General features: G+C 34.4%; 1 protein-coding gene across 5 annotated transcripts in view; it reads right to left on the bottom strand.

Annotated features, from left to right (window-relative positions):
* Nucleotides 1-24,211, bottom strand: part of Cblb (Cbl proto-oncogene B) — a 203,276-nt gene that overhangs the window by 111,323 nt on the left and 67,742 nt on the right. The window lies entirely within an intron of this gene.

The following is a 24,211-nucleotide window of genomic DNA, read 5'->3' as shown; positions in this document are numbered from 1 at the left end:
AAAAAAAAAAAAAAAAAAAAAGATCAAATAGAAAGGAGGGAGATTCAGGTGACCTCTGTTCTAATTTCCATGTTTCTGGGGATTTTAATGATTTACATGTCTCCTGTTGAAAAATAATATCATCATCTGCAATGGTTCTTACTATTAAGTTTACAACATTAATTATGTTGATCAACTCCAAACTGCTAGTGCTGGATAAAAGAGCAGCAATCGAAACACACACACACACACAAAAAAAAAAAAAAAAAAAAAAATCCTAAAATTAAACCTTGCTTTTCTATATTTTTTTTTTGTGCAGAATCACGAAAATCCAATAGACACACATATATAAAACAAATTTCCATTATGAAGTTTTAACTATTTTGTGACTGTACAAGGGCTGAGGTAGAAGCAAATGCTTTAGGACTGGAAAATTAACACAGAGATAGACATCCACATAAAGCATCTGCAGCAAGTAAAAACTATATAATGCTTCCACATGCCTTTGTCATTAAAATTTCTGGTTCTTTGTCCCATTTTTACTTAAGCACCCAAGTTTAATGACTCAATTAACTAATCAACAAACTCCAACAAAGGTCCTCTAAAATGCACCTACCAAAAAAAGTCAATGGATGTCACTCTAAAACATTTACCAAAAAACCCATATAGCTTCCTACATAAAATGAATACAGAATAAATTAGAAGCTCATTATAAAAAGTGGGGAAAGGAAAAATAAAGAGAAATCAATAGTGAAAACTGTTATCTGAATAAACTGTACTGTTTAACTGTAGAAACAAAAATGTCTGCTACTTTTCATAGCATTTATCATTTATGAGAAGTCTTTTATAAAATGAGAGTCAGAAGTTGGGCTTTATTTTAGTGCTTGACTTGCAATAACAATCTCAGAATTCATTACAGTTATACATAAATGCTCCATCCATCATTTTCTTAGATCCAGTCACATTTCTGCACACCTCAACCTAATCCAAGTGCAAACCTTCCATTACTCAGTTTAATTTTTTTTTTTTTTTTTTTTTTTTGTACCAGGGATTGAACCCAGGGGCCCTTAACCACTGGGGCCCAGCCCTCACCCTCTTTATTCTTTATTTTGAGACAGGGTTCTCTCTAAAATGCTTAGGGCTTTGCTGAGTTGCTGAGGTTGCCCTCAAACTTGTGATTCTCCTGCCTCAGCCTTCCCAGCCACTGGGATTACATGTAGCATAACCCCTCATTTATATCAACACATGCTCACATAGATGATAATAAATATAGATTTTCAGTCTTTGAAAATGAAAAGGAAAAACTGTTATACTATATCAAAGGAATGAATTGTGGCTAATACAAACTGCAAAAAACTTTTAAGATTTAACTTTAAGGAAAGCACAGTTACCTTAGAAAATCTGCAATGAATTTATTCTGACAATTAGGCTAAAGAGTTAACTTTCCACTAAACTTCCAATTGATACATAAAAAGAAAAATGAAAAATCAAGATGGTTATAATTAGGTAAACCAACTGTTCCTTATTTTCTGAATTGGTTGCTCTCCATGTCCTTCCTTCTTTGTTCTTTAATCATATCCAAATGTTTTTCATTATAACTCAATATAAAGTCTGAAGCACAAAGACAATGATAACCCGTTTTGGATAGGTAAGTCCACTCTTTATATAGGTATTTAACTTTAAACAGAACTAATAAAATTTCATAAATTATAAGCTAGAAGTTCTAATAATCACTACTAGTACCTATATAACCACTGGATATTTGTAAAATATACATATAGTTCCATTTTCTAGTTCCTGCATGTAAGTCAACACATATATATTTAACTTTTTGATTAAACTAAGGCAATGCAAAAATATATTCTGCCTTTAATCTTTAAACTCAAACTCATGTTAGTAAAAAGTATTTGAATATATTAGTTTTGTGTTACCTTATTTTTCACATACACTAGAATATATTTATATTTATGACTTTTTATATTTATACTCACATGTGTGTACACACACAGAACATATATGTAAATGGTCATTATGGAAATTTATTATTGAAGAGATTGATTTATAGGGGTTGCAGTCCACACTAAGGTAATAAAAGAACTCACAGTTGAATCTACTTTTTCATGACATTTAAATTCATTTTCACAGCAAGAAGATTTTCTTTTTTATATGATTCTGTGATTTTTTTAACTCTATTTTGCTATGCAGTATGTGCTTTCTTTAATTTCCTAACCCACTCTGCACCCTAGATACTGACTTTTTTAATAACTTCCAATTTTGAAAATAAAATACAAGAATACAATTATCTCTAACCATCTAGACACAGAGAAAGGCAACAGTTATGCAAGTTCTTTGTAATTAAATGCTTTCTCCTCTTCTGCAATTATTCTATACTTAGCCAATTTTCCCTAAATTCACCTGATTTCCATCCTACAACCAGAAATGTTGACTGCTTAACAAGGGATTTGATACTTACTAATAGAGAATGTTTCTGTCACTGAAACTCTCCTACCCCCAAACAATGGGGAAAAAATGAAAATCTGTCCACAAAGACAACACTCAATAATCTTATACTGTTAATTAATATTAGATGAAATTTTGCAATACAGGTTCTTTCATTTACAAGACAAGGTACATATTTACTATTACATATCTTCATTAACTCTAAGGTGAGCCCTTTTTAATTGGTTTTGTGTGGAATTTTTTTTTCTAAGAAACGATTTCAGAATAAAAGTATTTTAAAAAACCATGTAAGCAAAAAGTAGATTTGGTAAACTATTCAAGAGGTTAATATTAGAGGAAACTGAAGAAGAGAGAGGGGGACTAAAAATTAAACAAAACATAACAAAAAAATGGAGGAGAAGCAAAGTTAGCTAAAGTTAAAAAAAAAAAAAAGTATATGAAATGCATTAGCAATGTCAAGGACATCAGATAAGTTACAAGGTACTTCTTTTGTCCTGAATTCAGCCATCTATAGTGTATTTCCTTGTAATGGCATGGACCAATTTCTCTAGAAAATCAAGTTACTACATGGAGTCCACATTAAACCTTGGGGTTGAACCAGAATGAATTCACATAATAAGACTCTAATGGAATGATGGCACTTCACTGTTTCTGAACAAGTATTACAAGTTTGTGGTAACCACCACCAACACTGTAAGCACACCAGAGGTATTTAAGGTCCAATGTAGAATGACACACTCTAACCCTTAATATGGCACACACAATAAATGAAGAGATCATTACAATACAATGTGATAGGGGTAGTACACCCCTAACAGCTTGATGAATTAAATTTCAAAAAATGAATTAAAAATATATTAATTTGATTTGCAACCACTAAATATGAAATACACAAAGAATGTTATCTAATTAGATTGCATGTAGTCCCTGCACTTGCTCCATTTGAGAAACAGCTGTGCCACATATCGATGAGGAAATAAAATGGTTTAAATGCTTAATTAATAAAAAAATTTAAATGACACTTTATTTCAGTGAGGTACAAAGTTTGTGAGAATGTACTGCTTTTGGTAGAAGAAATGGAGGGCCAGTTTTTGTCCAAAAACTATTAATAATTCAATTCTCACATTTAAAAGCTAGAACATGCTCTTAATCTTTACAAGGTGAAACAAATTCAACATAAAAAGAAAGGCAGGACATAAAGAATATAAACAGCAGCACTTAAAATGAGACTCATGTCTAGTTAAAGAGCAATTTACACTGTATTTGTGACGTAGTGCCCTCCAAGATGGGTTTAGAGAGTCACTTCACACGGTTTTTGACCTTGGGAACATTCTGATTCCTAAGTAGTGAGGAGGCTAGGCAGATGTAAACCTTGCCTTTCATTTCTCCCCCATGAGAACACAGTGCATTATAAAGATGGGCCCTTGAGGTCTTACATAAAACTGGATTGTTATTCATTGCCTCTGCCCAAATGCTTTAAAGTTTTCAATACCTCTAAGGGGAGTGAAAAGAAGATGTTAAAAGTTCAAATACTGAACTGAGAGTGTAGCTCTGCGTTGAAACAAATACCTAACATGGGTTCAATCCCCAGCACTTTGAATAAATAAATACAAAAACGAAAAAATAAATAAGAGTCCAAACTATTGAAGACTCACAGTCTACTCCAAGCCATGAGACAAGTCAACCATTTAACCTGAAACACTAACAGTAAGCAATCTTCAACCTACCCCCTTTTACTTCTTGTAAAATGAACTACAAAATAAAAAGGAATTTAATACATGAAGTCAATTCAAAACATTGCATAACCAAAACAAGGTCCTACATCTCCCTTGGCTAGGACCTACCTCAGCATGGCTAGTAAGGCCAATTCAGAATTTTAGGCTGGGAGAGTGGGCAGTCTTTGATCTCTACTTACCAATCTGTTAAATGTGTTATCTGTGAAGGCTTAATTATTAAAAGCAAGGGGCTGTCCCTCAAAATAAGGATTCTGCTCCTAGAGCAAATGTTTCTTTTTAAAATAAATAACTAAAAATGGTCAATTTTAAATAACTCCATGTCCTATTTAAATAACTCAAATATGAAATGATATGCTGATTATTTGCAAATGTAATATCCTTAGAAAAATCACAAAAGATACTTAAAGTATATTCTGTATAATTTTTCAAATATCCTATATTAAAGAGTTTGACTCTGAAATTTGAGAGTACTGGATTCCTATCCTGACTCTGCATGTAAGTCTTGAAACAAGTTATTTAACCTCTTTGAATCAGTATCTTCACCTCTGAAATTTTTAAATAAAATAAGTGCCTCAACGAGCTCTTGTAAGGAACAAATAAGGCATGCAGGGAAGTGCCTCACACTGCTAAGTAAAATAAGAAATATATTAAATAAATAAATTTATTAATTCCATTAATTAATAATAAATAGTTATAGTAAAATATAGTAGTATTTTTTTTCCATATAGCATTATCATCCATTAAACTAATGGGGATCTGGAGAACCTTCTCACTTTAAGGTTTTCAAGCCTGAGGGTAGTCTTTCATAATTCCATAAACAGCAAATAATGGGCTAGGACTTGATATCCACTCAGTCATTTATTCCAGACCTTTAAAGAATACCTATTATATACCAGACTTCATCTAGGCACTGAAGATACAAAGATAAAGATGACAGAATACTACTCTTAATGAATTCAAGGGGCTCAAAGATCTCTAAAGGTAATGAACAATACAATGAAAATAAAACTGAGACAGAACCAGTACAAGGTGGCAATCAGTGTCAGAAAGAAAAGTTTATGATTCCTGGGAGATGCTATTTGAAAGTTACCACGGAGGGGAGGTGAATTAGGTTAGGAAATGGAAAGCTCCAGAATTGAACGGGGCCTCTCATATGGATTTTTAAAAGTACAAGGATTATAACTGCAGTATGCATAAAGACAAGGACTATAATAAATCTTACCTTGATGCCTTTCATAAAGCTTCCCAAATGATTTTTTTAGTGCCAGTTATTTTTTAAACTTTGTGGCAATGCCAAAGTAGGATTAACAACTCTTTGATAATTTCAACAAATGGTTTTATCTGGAAAATTTACTATGAAAATCTACTAAAATATGATATGATCACTCATACTTGGTTTAAAAGTCTAATAAATACCTACTTCAATAAAACTCTTTTGCCTTTAGTAATGACCTTGTTTTTACTAAAACTAATCTGTAACAAGTATCGTTCTGGAAAACAAATTTTAAAAATGTAGACCAATCTATTGAGACAGAAACAGAAAAACCGTACTTCCTCACCTTTAAGATAAAATGTGATTGAATATTCTACCAACTAAAAAGAATATTTTTAGTTGGTAGAATATTGTAAAAAGTTGTGATTGCTATGAGATTCAAATAGAAACAACCAGAACACAGAAGAACTTTGTTTTCTTTGGTTCTTTTTCACAAGAAAAAGAAACATTAAAAATTATGACTATACTTTCATGACCTGGGGTAATGTGATAAAGGAGAGTCTTATCAAAACAATAACAACAACAACAACAACAACAAACTTGACCTTAGAAGAACAACAGCAACAATAATTTTTAAAAATAAATCTGGATTCATTTTTTTGCCATTTAGTCTCCAATAAAAAATAAATATAAAACTACAGTAAAGCAGCAATCTGAATAATCCTAATTAGTCTGTATTTACTGCTTCTGATACTCTGTCTTAATTATAAATATATAAATAAAAAAGATATCATCAGTTTTTTTCAAAGCTCTCCTTAACCTGGCAAGAAATTGTTTTCTTTTATCTGTAACATTCCCTACTCTACCATTTTTATTTTTAAAGGCTTCAATTTTGTTTTTACTCAATGGAATATAGCTAAAAATTCTCCTAAAATAGTATTTTCTTTCAGAATTTCTACTGTCCATGGGACCACACTACCTTCCCACCATTTATTTCTCACATTAATTCTCTGAGTTCTCTCCAAATTATTGAAAAAAATCTCCTGTGTTCCCTGGTTCACACTGTGGCTAAAGCCATTCCTTCCTTCTCCTCTGACACAATCTCCATGGCTTAGCCTGTTGAACTCTTTTCTTAAAAAATATTTTTTAGTTATTTATGGACCTTTATCTTATTCATTTATTTATATGTGGTGCTGAGAATCGAGCCCAGTGCCTCAAGCATACTAGGCAAGTGCTCTACCTCTGAGCCACAACTCCAGCCCCAGCCTGTTGAACTCTTAGCTGCACCAGTTTCAGATCAAAATACTCCCAGGAATTTTGATAAGTTAAATGGCAAGTTAAAGAAAGAGACTTCCAAAAAGAAAAAAAAAAAAAATACTCCCAGGATACTCTCCTCTTTCCCCCTCCCATATGTGATCGATCAGGCTATTAAAGGCCACAGCATAACTGTCACAACCTGGTTTTCCCTGAAGGGCATTCCTGGTTATTTCATATACATAGTGCATTTCTCTTCTATTATATCAAAAATCTTTGCTGGAGAAATTCTTATACCCGCAAAAGCTTTTACACGCAGTAGACACCTAAAAGAATGTTCTTGGTAATTTCAGAGACCATAAAAATATTTGAAAACCTATAAATAAGAAAGGATTTCCTGACCCCCAAGGAATGCTAATGAACAAAGAGACAGAAATAGTATAAAAAGTACTTCATAGAAACATTGTATATTAATGCATTTATTTTCCAAATCTGGGTGAAATAGATTTTTTTTTTTTAACTAAAAGCAGCTTTAATAAAATTAAGTCTGGGGTTTGACCCTACATCAGAAAACAAAATTTTTGCTCTGTGAACTCTGAGACCTTTTCTTTTCTCTCCTTATCATTTTCCCCCCTTCTTCACAAATGGGAAAGAGAGTATCACAAAGATAAAAGGAAACTAATGCTATAATCCTCATGTGTAGTTTGCAGAAATTCAGTATGTGGAACACATTTGCCATATTTTCTAAGGAAGTAAAAAAGCAGAGCATAGTTTCCCATCACACTAACTGTTCCCTGGCAGTTTCTTCCTCCTTTTGGCTCTGGAAATTTTCCTTACTGATACCTTTTGTCTCACTTCAACCTTGCTCTCTTGGAATGGAACAAGTGGAAAGAAGAAGGAACTACATGAGGAGGAAAGAGATGGCTCATCTCCCTGGCGCTCATGTTGTCCCTGTACTGACAAAAGAAAACTACAACTTTGAGATTTATTCTGTGTCCTCCCCTGGGACAAAAATTACCTTTTCCAAATGGTTGGCCCAAATATAACAACAACAAAAAGTACAAACTACCAAGCAATTACCATTCTACCATTCGTTTTAGGTATGATCTGATAAGGATATCACATTACAACATTGTAAAGGGAGGCAGAGGGGATGAAATGAAAAGTGTGAAATAAAAAGCAGGATAATAAATAGTGTGCCCAGTACAACCCTCTTCATAACTGGCTCTTTTTAAAACTGATTGTGCCAGGCATGGTGGCACACTTATAATCCCAGTGGCTTGAGAGGCTAAGGCAGGAGGATCACAAGTTCAAAACCATCCTCAGCAACTTGGCAAGGTTTTAATAAACATCTTACTGGAACCCTGTTTCAAAAAGAAAATGAAAAATTACAAAGGGCTGAGATGTGGCTCAATGACCACCCCTGGTTCAATCTCTGGCACCAAGGAGGGGGGAAGTTAATGTCATACTATAATTTATAAGTAGAAAAAGAAGAAAAACTATAAAACATTCAAAAAATGACATTAATTATAATAATCCCTGAGTAGTAGAATTCTTATAAATGGCTTTTTTTCCTTCCTTAATTCTTTAATTCTTATTGAAAATAGGACAAGAACCAAAAACGCCATGGAAAAGCAATTATACTGATTTTCTCAGGAAAATGTAAAATGTGCCTACAGAAGAGTGAATGGGCTTCCAGACTGATTGCAATGCCCCATCCTCTGAATGGCCCCCTGGCAACTGTGCTGCTGTGGCTGTCCAACAGATATCTCCAGTGCACTCACCACAAGCCACTTACAGGACCACTGATTCCCAATTTTCTAAAAAGTATAGCATTAGTCTTCTCCTCATAGAACATTCACAAAAGGCACACCAGTATTTTTCCCAATCCTTCTCCTAAATAAGTCCTTTTAATTATAAATTAATTTCATATTTTTGAACTAAGCAGACAATGCAAAGGATTAAACACTTAGGTTCATAGTATTAAGAACTGCTCAGAAAGAATGAGTCTGGATCCTAAAACTAGATGCTGACTTCATTTCCTACCTTTAATAACAATCTCCTAAAAAAGAATACAACTCAAATTATTTTATGCTTAAGGAAAAGAAAACCCCAAACAGTTTGATCAATTAGCATATTATATGTAATTTTGACATAAAAGAAAAGTTTAGCTACACATGACTAGAAGATTTCACTGACCACATTTTCCTCCCACTTACCAGATGTATGGGTATGATATGTACATATGAGAAAAATTCAAGAGAAGGGGGTACTTTAAACATCAGTTGCCTCGTTGAGAAACTGTACAAATGCAATATCTGTACAGTGAGAATATGCTGTACAGATATTGCCTTTCAAAATGGAAAATAAAAAGGCAATGAAATCATAGAAAAATATGGCTGTGATAACCTACCAGTTATAAACAATACAATTTCTCTGAATCACTATAAAAGTCTTAAATATTCTAAATACAAGAACAGACACATTTTTTAAAAGTCTAAGACTTTTTTAAGCTGGAAAAAGTTATAATGGATACAACTTATTACATAGATGAGTAGTGGTGCTAGGATCTTCCTGGATAAGCGGATACTATACTCCTAATAATAGTGTAATAATAGTATATTGTAGAGGAAGCATTGTGCTGATAGCCTTGGGTTCTATAAACAGGTCTGCCATGAACCTTCTCTTGCCTAAAGATCTTCCTCTATAAAATGAAGAGGGTGTGGGATACAAATTCTAAGACCCTGAAACAGTCTCTGGGATGATCACCACTTATATTCTTATCAGCAGCACATGACTAGATAGCTCTGACACTGAAAAGGCCATGTGCTACAGGAAAAACCTGTGATTCCATTTCAAAATTCATAGTTAATATCAAAATACAACAAGCTGTATTGTGTTTTCAACTTACAAACTTTCCTCAGTGTGTCTCGTACACTGCTGAAATTCTGACATCAGATTACCAAATATCTAACAGAAAATTCAAATTTTAGTAAGTACAATAACTTTCATTAGTAAATTTGGAAGCCTTGATTTTTGCTTTGTTCCTTACAGCATAGGCGCCTCTGCCTTTTTAAATTTTTTTTCAACAAAGAAAAACCCACAAATAAAACTAGTTCTCAAAACAAAAGAAAACCACAAAGCAGCAGAAACAACCAAAAAAAGGGAAATTTAAAATCTCCACGTTTCATGTTAATGAATAGTAAACATGAAAATATTGAAACCATATGAAAAATGTGGACTGCAGTAGAACAGATTATGCCCACTGGGAACATTTCGGTTTAAAAAACGGATTTTATTTATTTGTTCTTGGCAGGGGGGAATGTGCTGATATATGTAGTAGGCACAAAACAACATCAGATCTAAGACTTTCACCTTTCATCTTACTCAGTGATTCAGAAATATCCAAATTTGGAGAGACCGGCAACTTCTACCACATCATGGCTACTCAACAATATAATCCAAATACACTGATAATCTCAGCAACTACAAATAGAATCATTCCTAGCATCAATAAAACTATCCTCAGATAATAGGCTTTGGAGTACAGCACCACTGAAGGCAGTATATTACAACGGTTAAAAGCCCCAGCTTGAGGATCAAAACTGCACCTATTTCAAGCAACACTTAGTTACTGTATAACCTTGGGCACCAACTTAGCCTAAGAGTTAGTTTTCTCACTTTAAAGGTATAAATTATAACAGTAGTTAACTCAGAATTTGTGGAGATTAAAGATACCCGAAAATTCATGTTACTCTTCTTACAGAGAGAAGTCTCATTATGGCATAAACAGTGACTTGCTTTGATCCACAGAATGCAGGAGAAATAATAACTGTGTAATTGTGGGAAGAGTAGAAATGATAAGGTGAAGCTCAGTCTTACGACATTTGCAATTCTGCCTCTGCTCTTTGAAAGTGTTCTTGGAATCGGGTACCATGATGTGAGGAAGTCCAGGCAAGCTTGTGGAAAAGTCTACATGAACCCCCAGCTACAAGGCAGAATGAAATGCTATGTATGTGAGGCTGCTAAACCTCCCAACAGAACAAGAAGCCCGACCAGCATTACATGAAAAAGAAGCATCCAACCAATACACAAAGCCATACAAATAACAACTGTTGTTCATCACACCACTCAGTTTGGAGTGGTTTGCTATATACAGCAGTAAATAACTGAGTTAGGAAACTGACACATAGTAAGCCTTTGATAGTACACTATCTCTTATTCAAAATGCTTGAGACCAGGAATGTTTCAGATTTGGGGCTTTTTTCAGATTTGGGAATATTTGCATACACAGGACTTATCTTGGAGATGGGCCCCAAATCTACACATGTTCTTCATTTATGTTTCCTATATACTTTAGAAACATAGCCTAAAAATAATTTCATATAATATTTTTTATAATTTTATACATGCAGACTTTCATAGTGTGAAATTCTCCAGCTATGGCATAATGCCAGGGCTCAAAAAATTTCATATTCTGAATTTTTAGATTATGGAAATTCAACTTATACTTCCATTAGTGCTCTCAATTTACCATTATTGCAGTAGTCTTTCATGATCTGCAGGGGGGTGTATTCTAGGATCCCCCAGTGGATACCTGAAAACACAGAAAGTACTGAACCCTATCTATGTATATTAGTTTTTCCTACCCTGGGAATTTTTACCTTTTCACTTAAGGAAAGCACTACACAGTTTTTCTTTTCATATTAAATTAGTCAGAATCAGTACTCTTGTACTTTGCGAACATTACTAATGAAAATAAGGGTTACAAAGACTGTAATACCATGACAGTTGATCCAACAACTGAGACAGATACTAAGTGAATAATGGTAAGGTAGCGTGCACTACACACAGGTTAGATAAAAAGATGATTCTGGGCAAGATAGAGCATGATGATGCAAGATTTTTATCATGTTGTGCAAAATGGGAATTTAAAGCTTATAAATTATTCATTTGGAGAATGCTCCAGTTAGCATTTTTGGAATACAACTTAACTATGAATAACTGAAATTGCAGAAACTCAAGGATAAGGGGGGGGGGGGGGAGAACTACTATATTACCTGTTATGGTTTAGATTTGAGATGTTCCCCAATGTTCATATATGAGACAATGCAAGAATGTTCAGATATTAAATGATCAGATTATGAGAGTTGTAACCTAATCAGTGGATTGATTCACTGGGTGGTAGCTGTAGGCAGTTCCGGTGTGGCTGGAAGCAGCAGTTCACTGAGGACATGAACTTGGGTTTTATGTTTTACTCTGCTGAGTGGAGCTCAACCTCTCTGCTTCCTGGTTAACAAGTCCTAGGATGATTTCCTCTGTCATGTCCTTCCACCAGGATGTTCAGTCTCACCTAACAAAGCTATGGGGTCAGCAAGCCATAGACTGAACCTCTGAAACTGTGGGCCAAATAAAGTTTTCCTCCACTAGGTTGTTCTTATCAGGTCTTTTGGTCATAGCAACACAAAACTGACTAAAACATTACCATAATTAATATTAACAGTAAAAAGAATTGGACCCTTTACAGATATGAAAGAGCAAATTACCTGTGAACAAAATATCAAATATTATTTTAACATTTTATTTCTATCAAATAAAGTATTATTTCTTTTTTTTATTTTATTTTATTTTTCTTTATTTGGTTGAGCTGTATCCCCAGCCCTCATTTTAAAAATTGTATATTTTACACTTTCTGTATTTTCTCTGGTACTAACACCAACCAACCCAAAGAAGTTGTTAAAAGAAATTTGGATTATTCTAATTAGAAAGCAGCCTACTAAGATTTGACTGAGAAGGAATGACTGCAATTAATTTCCAAAACATTTATTTAGCTATCCATATAATGAATTGACCTAGGAAAATATTATTAATCTAATCTACTGACTTATACCAACAAAATACTTAAATTTATAAGACTTAGGTGCTCAAAGGCAGAGAACCTCTGTCATTTTATATAGATAGATAGATAGATAAAATATAAGCAAAGAGATGGAAATATTTATAGACTTTATAGCAGAGTCTTTAATTGAGCTGCCATTTGGTGCTCAAAGGCAGAGAACTTCCTGTCATTATATATGGATGGATGGATGGATGGATGGATGGGTAGATAGATAGATAGATAGATAGATAAAATATAAGCAAAGAGATGGAAATATTTATAGACTTTATAGCAGAGTCTTTAATTGAGCTGTCATTTAAATCCTGTGCTTTCTGAAGACAATTCAACATAATTAAATGTGTCTTATGTCTAGAAATCAACCTGGATATTGACTTGTCTAGTGCTATTCACTGGGGTCTCTATTTAAAAGTCAAGTAGTACTAAATAATCTTATTTAAAATACACACACTTTAAAAAAAACACAATTATTTTGCTTCTCAACAGTATCTGAACCATCACTGCAATAATTTTGAGAAGATATTTTAAAATACATATAAACAGAAGAACACTCTTTCTGTGTACCCATGTTAAGGCTCAAGTGAAATGATCATATAGTAGATGCCCTGCGATAGCCAAGACTTGCCGGATTTAATTTATACTCTAAGCTCAAAATCAAGCATTATTTCTCTACTGGAGAAATCAGTCATTTAAAATTTAAAAGATATTTAAAAGTCAGAATATTTCAAAAGAAAATAATAATTTTAATGTTCCAGGTAAATATTACAATGATGGGAAGATTACATACTTACTGATTAATAAAAATTTTACTCTTAGTTATTTCCTGCCTAATTATATCTTAGGGGATTAAATATTAAAAGGAGGGGAAGCTACAAATAATCCACAAAGATTATTTGCCGCAGTCCGGTTGCAGCAAAATAACCGGGGGGTGACGAGGAACTTGTGTACATTGATACAGCAGGAGTGGGAGCCGTTTATTGTAGGACAGGAGGGGTATATATACATTCCACACAGCTTATCTTAATTAACATAAACTAGATACAGAAATCAACCAATAAGGAATCTCCACACTTAATGGCTCGCTGGCATTACTTCACAAACCACTCCCTCTGGCAAAATGCCAGGCGCCATCTTGACTTGTTTACAGACCCTAACAATTATTAGTTAATCATCAGTAGTTCACCTCTTCATTTTCTTGTGTACCTTACTTGTAACACAGTTTTGTATAAAAGCCTAGCTTTCTCCGTGGTTTTATAAGCATGGAAATTGTGACCTACATACATGGAATCTCACTGGCTTAAAGTTTATTCACTCTATCAATATTTTTTGAGGACCTGCTGTAATCTGCCACTATAATATGAAATGGAAACAGAAGTTGAAGACCAGTCCACACTCCCTGTCAAGATATTTTTAGTATAGTAACTGTTGAGATTAAATAGTAAAAAACAATTACAATTGTAATTGTACAATTGGTGTACATTCATGGAGCTTGTGAAGCACACAAGTTAAAAGGAGAAAATGTTCAACTGCTTAGCTTTCTAGAAAGGGTTAAGAGAAGCAGAACAAGACAGAAGAACATGATAAAAAGCAGCAAGCTTAGGACTAGTACAGGAGCGCACACGTGTAGATCAGTCTGACAACATGACACAATACAGGGTCAAAGTGATGGGCTTTCAGGAAAGAGGCCTGTCCATGAACCAGCACAGGCCCACCCTCTACTTGTGCTGCTCAAGGATGCAGGGGTCCACACATGCAACCATGATCCATCAGGGAAAACTGCATGAGCAAAAAAGGGAGGAGTGGAGGGACTGAAAGAGAAAACACATTAGATTAAATGTATCACAAATACAATTTAATAATTAGAAATCCTTAGATCTTTATCCAAATTGAAAAGCTTCACTGGAGAAGCTTTTGCTGCTGTTAGATAATAAATGAATTGTGAGTTTTTCTTCCCTATGTCCTTGAAAGAATATAATCTAGAGTTAACAAACTGAGAAAACAAGCAAGAAACAAAAGGAAAGAAAAGAAACCATAGTGCACAGAGAGGAATGCACCAGAAGCCTAGGTCTTCAGAGCAGATGTTCTGTTTTGGCAGACTCCCAATCCCTGGAGTATTACCATTTGAAACAGGCTCAGAGATCACATTGCTGATGTACTTCTGAAAAGATGTGTCTCCATTTCAAAATACCACAGTAATTCCCTCACTTCCAAAGATGAGTCATCAGATAAATATTTAGAGTAGTAAAGAAATGTATCTTTTTCATGATCAAAAATAGAATAATAACCTGAGTACTACCAAACTCAAACACACACTGTCAACAGCCAGGCAATTACCATGCCAACATTTGCCATCCTCTTTGGTAATTCCCTGGATAGGGAGACCCCTCAAAGTTCTCAGAAGTAAACCCTGCTTGATTCTATGTGATACACTACAATTTGCTCTTTAGAAATGAACTGTAGCTGAGCCTTAAATTTTTCCATTAGGCTTTATGGAGGCTGGATATACTTCCTGTGTCAAAATCTGTCACAAAAATCTGTCTTCCAGACAGCTGTTTAGTGTCACACATGTTGAGTGTAGTGCCACATGGAGATGTCTACAAATAGCAATGTGTAGTCCACATTGCTTTCTGACTGGAATGTGTTTTCAAAATGTTGGCTATTAGGTTCAATTTGGATTCTATTAAAATCTATATTTACCACCATTCTTCCCATGATACAGCTATATGATATTTACCACAGGGAATAATAATATATATCTTCTTTATTTTGAATAGCATTTTTCTACTTCAGTATTAAAAAAAAAAAGCTAAACATATAGAAGTATGAGGGACACTACTTATTCAAATAAACATCTAACAGTGATAGTAAAACTCTGAGCTTCAGACCAAAATGACATCACTTCAGAACTCTAAAAATGCACCATCTCAGGCCCCATCCCAGAACTGCCTTATGAGAACATGTATTTTAATAAGATCTCCAAGTGGATCATGGGCAAGCTTACTGTCTGAACACCTTCCCTGGCTTCACAGGAACTACCAAAGTCTCTTTATTTTTGCTCTTCCTCTAAATAAAACTGCATCTAAAGAAGTATCAGGATCTAAACACCTATTTAAAGATTTGTGAAAGGGAATTGACTCTGTCATGAACCACATACCTATAAGTCCCTCTGGTGACACCACCAACCTGTAAGGAGCCTGGTAAAGTCACCAGTGGTAGGCACATCATTGTTTTAGAGTGATTTACCTTCTCTTTTAGGTCAGATCTCAAGAACAACATTGGTGGGACTTTCATTTGTCATCCTTCTTGCTCAATAACCCTAAAGGACTCAGCCTTAGTCCTTGAAGGCCCAGTCCTAGGACAGTCTGTACTTTTCACTGTTGTAAATATCAACATTAGATGGATAATACCCTCATCACCACACCCCAGTTTATCCCCACATTTCTCTCCTGGGAGAAAAAAAAAATATTCTTCTGATGTTCTAACAGATTGCCAGAGGTCAGAAAGAGAGCTGCTGTTTCCATGCTTCTTCCTTCTACAGGAAATACAAGATGACAACACACATCCCTGGTTCATTGTCCATGTGGCTGACCTATGTCAACTCTCCAAGGAAGCAGCAAGTTAGTCTGGCCCTTTAAAATCTCCATCAATCTCCATTAATTTTTGAGATTCATAAATGCAAGCCATCTGTCTGTTATGCCTGGTTCTATCCTTCAGATTACCAAGAAAACAAAAGGTTAGACCTGCCAGCAGGGAAATAAAAATTTTCTTCTGCAAATGCACCAATAAGGTACTCCCCCTCCCACCCTATATCTGATTCTTCCCACCACTGTATATCGCCTTCTAACTCCATAATAAAAAAGCAATCGCCTACCCACCAGCATAAATATACTTGGCAAATGTCAATTTATCTCTGCTATCTTATTTTGTCATGAGAACCACTAATCAGAGAGAGACAGACCTTGGTGCACCCCGTGGTGGGGTAATGAACACAACACCGCCAAGTGGAAGGAAGCCAGGCAGTGGCCAAATTTGTGAGATCAGCTGTAGCCACTACATTCTGGCACCTGAGAGAATGAAACTAAAATGCAGGAGGACACTCTTTAAGCAGAACTGGCTTGGAGAAACAAATCAAGGGTCAAATTAACTAAGGGTCTGAAAATCTGCCATGCAGAGAAGCAAGTCTTTCAATATAAAATAACTGATGGAGGAAGGTGTTCTATAAACCACTGATTTTCAGATGTTTTTATTTAAAAGGCCATGAAATGTTTAACCACAAAAATAGGGAAAATTGACATAGGACTCCTATTTATTTCACCAATAAAAGCATTAACACAAAACCTATAACATACTTGTCACTGAATAACACTTTCATATCACAAGAAAAGGGCAAAAATCTTAGGGGAAAAAATGTATTCCTTTAATGAGATAAATTTAACTTCATTAAAATGCCTGTTATTACTGCCAGTTCCAGACCACAGAGGGGCACAGAGGAACTCCTGTCAGAAGAATCATGCATGGTCAGGATTCCACCTTGCAGGAGCTCCACAAACCTCTAATCACAACTGAAGAGTCCAGTGAGGTACACACCAAAAGTTTTGAAAAAGATACAAAATAAAAAGTGATGAAGAAGCTTCTCATAAAAGTGAACTAAACACAACCTGCTAACAATTAGTTATTACTTACCCATGAAATATTAGCTCATTTTTTCCAACTCTGAAACAGATCTGTTGTGAACCAGAAAAGGTCACAAGGAAAAAGAATGGACTACTATAATAACCTAACAATACTAAAAATAAGACAGGAGACAATGGTTCTCGTTTAACTCAGTGAGCCCAACTGGAAGTTTAACATGAAATACAAAGGTTTTTTTGGACACAAAATTCCAAGTTATCCAATTACTTGAAAAGTAAAATTCTATTTCTATAAGTTAATTTTGAACATTTTCAAACTTCCTGATAATTATAGCCAAAAGAAGAAAAAAATTGTTTTAAAATATGGGTCTTAAATGAATTAGCCCATTACTATCACTTGCTTACTAAAGAACCCAGAGACATCTCTGCATATCCATACACTACTTAATTATTGTAAAAATATTACAATCTGACATCAACCTTACTAGGTACTCTTGTTCCACCAGAGTTAGCAGATATTTACCAAAGAATACTTCTATAAGATGTTTTTGGGAATCACAGAACTGTAGAGATAGAAGAAATCAGTTGTTTTGATCTCCATGTTTATTGAAGTTTTGTTGCAAACTCAGAGGCCCTGTAACAGTCTAATGCCAATGACCAATGAGGGGATAGAATTCAATATTTGAATTGCTACTTATACTGAAATTATACATATGTTATTACTGCCCCTAATACAAATAGGAAATACTTTCCTATGGACTAATCACATTTTAGTGGACTATTCTCCTAAAAGAAAGTATATGCACACCCCACAATGCAGCTACCTTATTCTTAGCTATTTATCCATCACAAATGAATATATATGTTCACCAAAAGACATGTACAAGAACTTTCATAGCAACATTACTCAGGACAAGTTTTCATCAACAGAACACGAAAATTGTGAAACATTTACAAAATAATACTACGCAATACTGAAAATGAACAAACTGCTACAATATGCAACAATAAGGAGAAATATCATAATGTTGAGCAAAAGGAACCAGACACAAATGTGCATAACATAATATGTAACATATGAGGATAGATACCTGTTGAGTGTGTTTAAAACATATTTATTTTCCCTCTTCTCTGGGGAAAGAAAGAGAAAGAAATTCTGGTTCCATTTTAACATTAACTCCTTAAACCCAGCTTATGACCTCAGGAGGTGGCCCTCCCTGCAGCTGCTTTTCTATCAAAGCCCGCCCCTAAAACTAAATATGAAATCGCCACAGTTTCACTTTATCCTAAGTCCATGAATTGAAGCTAAAATCAGAAACAAGACTGGCTCACAGTTGTTGTTGTATTTTGTTTGTTATTGTTTCAACTTACATGTAAATACCATAATAGTATGAGTTTGGGGGTTCTTTTTAATGCATTTTCCGTCTTCCTTCCATTGAAAAGTTCAACCACTGGTTCACATAATAAAATCTCATTTCAATAAAAATTGAGTTTGTATATATAGTGCTTTCATATCCATGATATATGCATGTAAAATATGTAGGTAAAATTAGACCTGATTTAAGTTGGTAATTTACTTCAAGTTTATAACTTGATTCAGATATCAGGACAACTTGATTTTCGCAGGTATGAATCTCTCTTCAATAGGCATCACAGAGTTCTGCACACTTAAATAGAAACAATAATGGAAAATGGATGCTCCATCCTTTTTATTATTCTATCCAGATTCAAGAGTGGTACAGTTTCCTTTGGCTTATACCCACTGCAATAAAGAACTGTAAAGGCTAATTACCAAGCTGCATCCAGTGCCACATGGAGAACAGGCCCAGATCTAGTCCTTCTATATATTAATTGGACATGCATTATCAGAAGCAGGGTCATATTTACTTTCTATAGGTGATGGGCTAATGTCCAAGATAACCTCAGCAAATTAAAATATATTTTTTTTCAAAAATGCTACTTCAAAATTGTTATATTGAATGGAGATATAAAGGCTTGCTTCAATATTTTTTAAATGTACTATTTTAAAAGCACAGGTATCCCACAGGAGTTTCTGAATTCTATTCATGTGAATTTATTATTTATTCAAAAGTCAAAATAATCAAATGCAAGTCAGTAGATTAATTAACTGTTTCTGATTTTTGTTTTGTCTCAAAAACAAAAGAGAAAGACATGGGATTCAACAATAATTTATGTCCTTCAAGGTTTCATTAAAGAATTATTAAATCTAACCCCATCTAGAGATTTGAAATGTTGGCATGTAACACTATAAATACTCAGAGAACTATAAAGCATTAGGCATAGCTTTCTGATCTCCTGTTACAAATCATTAACAAAAACATCTGACCCTACAGACTACAATAAAAATAGAAATATTACCAGAGATCAAACTGTTCGAGGTAAGAGCAGGCTGAAGGGAGATTTAACTCTTTTATTTATTTATTTTTTATCCCATCTGTAGTCAGAACCAGATGTTAAAGATTGAAATTAGGGGTGGGGGAAGGAGACTTCCTCTTTTAAAACCCAAGAACTACCCTTATCTTCCCCCTTACCTTATTTTGAGTGACAAGAGTTTATGCAAACACTAAAGATTTCAAATGACAAGCTGCAGTCTAGATGTTAAAATCTCCTAACTGCCTGCTGGTGTATGTGTGTGTAAGAAGGGGTCAGATGTTTATGGAGGCATTTATTTTGTTTTAGATGGCAGGACATCACAGAGAATGCCAACAGTTAATTAGAACAGTAAAAGGGTCTCATTTCTCTTAAAGGAAGTATCAATAGTGGTAAAAGACAACATGAGATCTCAGGGGTGAAAACTAGTTATTGATCTTTCAGGATCCAACATGTCTACATGGAAAAATGAAATATACAGAAGTGACCAGAATACTGAAGATGGAAACAGAAAAGAACAGTAATGGGAGAAAAGATCAATGATAAATAATGAGAAAAAAAATAAACAAAAGAAAAAAGAAGATCCTGCAATTGAGAAAAAAATAATGAAGAAAAAAGGTCAACAAAGAAGGTAGTAACAAAAAATAAATAAAATAAAGCAGGAGAAAACAAAGATATTTTATGTACATGTTGCATAAGAGAACATTTAAGCATGGAAAAGCTACTTCTTGGCTTACTGTGTGTCAGGGGGTTGTACTAGGGATTGAATCCAGGGGTGCTCTACCACTGAACTAAATCCCCCACACTTTTTATTGTTTTATGCTAAGACTGCATCTCACTAAGTTGCCCAGGCTGGCCTCGAACACATGATCCTCCTGCCCTAGCCTCCCAATTTGCTGGAAATACAGGTGGCCCTACTACAACTACCTTGGCTAGCTTACATTTCTGTGAACTATGATTAGAAGGCAGGAGGTACAGCTCAGTCATAGAACACACACATGTTCCTGGGTACAATGACTGGGAGCAAAAATAAAAATAAGGGTTCAGTGACAGTGTGCTTGCTAGAATGTGCAAGGCCCTGAATTTAATTCTGAGCATCACTAAATAATAAAAACAGAAAATAAAAAATAAGACTATAAATAGGTATAGTTAATAAATATTTATTAAATAGATGAGGCAACAATTGTTATAAAGTTTCTTTGAATCTCTTTCACACATAGTCCTATTCACAATTAAAAGGTTAGCATAAAGTCAGGCATGGTGGCACACCCCTGCAATCCCAGGGACTCAAAAGGCTAAGGCAGGAGGATCACAAGTTCAAGGCCAGCTTCAGCCACTTAGTAAAGTCCTCAGCAACTTAGCAAGATCCTTTCTCAAAAACAAACAAACAAACAAAAAACACCACTGGGGATGTGGCTCTGTGGTCAAATATTACTGAGTTCAATCCTGGTACCAAATAAATAATACAAAAAAAATTGTTTAGGGTTAGCAATACAAGTAATAAAAATGCATTTCAGAAAAAAAATATTTTAAACATTCAGTTTTGAAGTCTGAGGTGATCAAAGCATCAAAGAATATTCTCTTGGCTACTGGGATTTTACCATATATTTTCAATAATCTGCACCAAACACCACCATCCCACTCGCTGACCCAACCACATGCAACCCAACTTAGCATAGACTGATAAATGTACTCCAAAGATGATCCCCATGGTGACTCCAAAATACACAAAAATATAATCATATTTTTAAAAGAAGCATGCTATCTAGAAGCATCTCAAAATCTAAACCTGTCACTTATTGAACCCATTTGTTAGAGATATACAATTAAAAAAAAAAAAAGTTTCCAAGGATCTTATTTCCACATAAGGTGAGAATAGAACAATTCCCCAAATTAAAAACGAGAAGATGTGTAGCATAATTAGAAAAGTAATTCTCATAAAAAGTGTTCCCTCCTTTTTTTCCCAAAGTGATAACTATCTTATACCTTAAAGCCATTAATATCCTTTAAAGAAGAAACAAATGGTAATCCATGCAGAAATGTTTATGAAATACATTGCAAAGTAACTACAGTTTCCTCCTGTGCCTGTATGCATGTGCCTTTGCTTCTCTCTTCAGGATCTAGAGACTCGCTCTACCCATGAAACCAAATTTGTTCACATGAGTTCTTAGGCAAAGGAGCCATTACAAACACAACAGAAGCAGAGGTTGTGAAGGTCCTGATGTTCTCAAAATTATGTTCCTAGAGCACTACTCTAGTTTCTACCTTTGCTATCATTAATACCATTTATTGATAAAGTATACTTTGTCATGTATACTGCAGCCCTAACTCCAACCACAGGATGAAAGAAACTTCTCCTACAGAATGACTCATATCATAACACAAACATTTATAATTCCTGCTGAAGAAATAATAACATAAGTTTAATCTAGTTTAAGACAATCTCAGTTGGGTTATTTCTTTGCCTGATTTGCTTCCAGAGAATGTGGGCAAATTAAAAGATACGTGAATGTTTCTAATTTTTAGCTCCTAATTTCTGAAATGTCATAAATGAGGCTATGACTGAATCTTAGCTATTAAGTTTCATATTTCTAGACAAAAATAGAGAAAATGTGTAACTTTCTGGAATAAATAGAGAAGGACCATAATTTTATGAGTATTTCTAATATACTAAAATCCAAACTTTTATGAAACTATGTGATATCCTGGTAAAAACACTTGACAAAAGTCAGAATATCAGAATTCTAGTTCTGTTTTTTTAAACAATATTCTGGGAAGAGCCTTAAAACATATGCCTTAAATATTTGACTGATAAACTTGCACAGGGGGGGAAAAAATGCAACTTTTTAGATCACTCTTGACTTCAGCCAGTTGAAAGCCAAATTTTCAAAAGAATCTACTTCTCTTTGGGGCTCAAAATTGGCTTATTAATAAAAAATAACCTTTAGAGCACTGAGGAAAATAGCACAAGAAACAGCAGCAGCCACTATTTAACAGATAAATGGTCTATAACTTTAATAGCTGGCAAAATGCAGGTATAGAAGGCCAACATGACACTTAATCACTGTGTTAAATACCATGCTTATAAAAGTGGTTAAAGACACAATTTTTAATGAGAAAGCATATCATATTTTAATATTTTAATGCATTAGAGATTATGTAAAATGTGTTTAGCTACTTAGAGTATAATGAATTCAAAGGTTAAAATGAGTAATCTTCTAATAAATGGCTAGTCAAATTAGTCATCGAGCATTTTAAGTGAGCATTAAGCATTAAGACAGGTCTGAACAATTTTAATTTTCATTTTTCAAAGAGCTTTGATGTGCTAAACCACATCACTGCATTCATTTACGTGAACTAGTCTACTTCCCTGCCTGGGTGGTACAAGGAACAACTAAGGGGTTTTCTACAAGTGGCTGGGCCTCAACCACTCCCCATTTTGAAGACTCCTTTGCTGTTGTTGCTGCTTTGGATTGGCCAAATACGGCTATAAGTTAATCAACTGCTAACAACAGCAGCAGCAACAAGGCCTGTTAAAATTCCTGGGGATAAGTTTAAAGATAGAGATGTTTACTAAAAATCATCCAGAAATGGCACCAGGCTCAGAACTCCACCTCCATCAGCTTGACCTCTGAGCTGTAACCTAGGAGAAACTCTGAAAAGTCCAAAAGATGTGAGGGGAAGAAGAGGAAGTTGCTTGGATTCTAAGAGATGCTGGGAACAGCCTTTCCAAACATATAAATTAAAGAACACATATATTAAAACCAGAAATAATAAGGAATATCAATTTGTCAAAACTAACTAGCTGAATTACCTTAATAATTTTTAAGATATTTTTGTAAACAAATCACTAATGTGACATAATCTGAACTACCTCAAGAAGAACCTCACAAATGCACCTAAGGCCAACCGTAGAGCATGTGGATCTCCTGTGGTTCTTCATTACCTGGCTTGGCCTCCAGCCTAATTCCTTATTGCAACTTTCTTGCTTAGAATCTGCAGTTAAGTTAGCAGGTGGTGTTGATCAGGCACCAGTTTCTCCTTCCATGTCCAGTCCTCTCCAACTGCACCAGTTCCCCGTTTGCTTCTAAAATTCACTAATTCCTCCTTAACCTGATGTAAAATTGTCCATGTGCTTATGATGCTTTTCTGGCAGAAAGAATCCAGAGATCTCTACTAGATTCTTAAATATATCTGAGACAAAAGCTGCCAACTAGAGAGTTAAGTGAAAGTGCATGGGCACCAGAGACCAAATTAAAATCACAGACATCAATGTTCACCACAATGTAGGTCCCATAGCGTGGCCAAAGGACTCATGGAGAAGACTAAATATGACAAAAATGTTTAAATCATAAAGTCATATACCTATAAAAATCATTTATATGTCTATATTTTGAAATGTTTAGAGAGAATTAGGAAAATGTATAATCAGCTCCATCAGATACACCCTCAATCAGTGCTTCAGGATACAGCTACTGAAGAAGTAGCTTAGACAATTTATAGTCATCAATGGATTGTACCATTAAATGAGTTGCTCCCTAAAATATTTAGAAGATTTCAATCTTCATTTAATAATTGTAAAAATTAATAAATGTTAGCAAGAAGATTAATATATGAATGAAGAAGCTAATATATATATATATATATATAT

The sequence above is a fragment of the Marmota marmota genome, unplaced genomic scaffold (genome assembly GCF_001458135.2).
Source record: "Marmota marmota marmota unplaced genomic scaffold, marMar, whole genome shotgun sequence".
Classification (NCBI taxonomy): Eukaryota; Metazoa; Chordata; class Mammalia; order Rodentia; family Sciuridae; genus Marmota; species Marmota marmota.
This window is presented reverse-complemented; position numbering and strand designations above follow the sequence as displayed.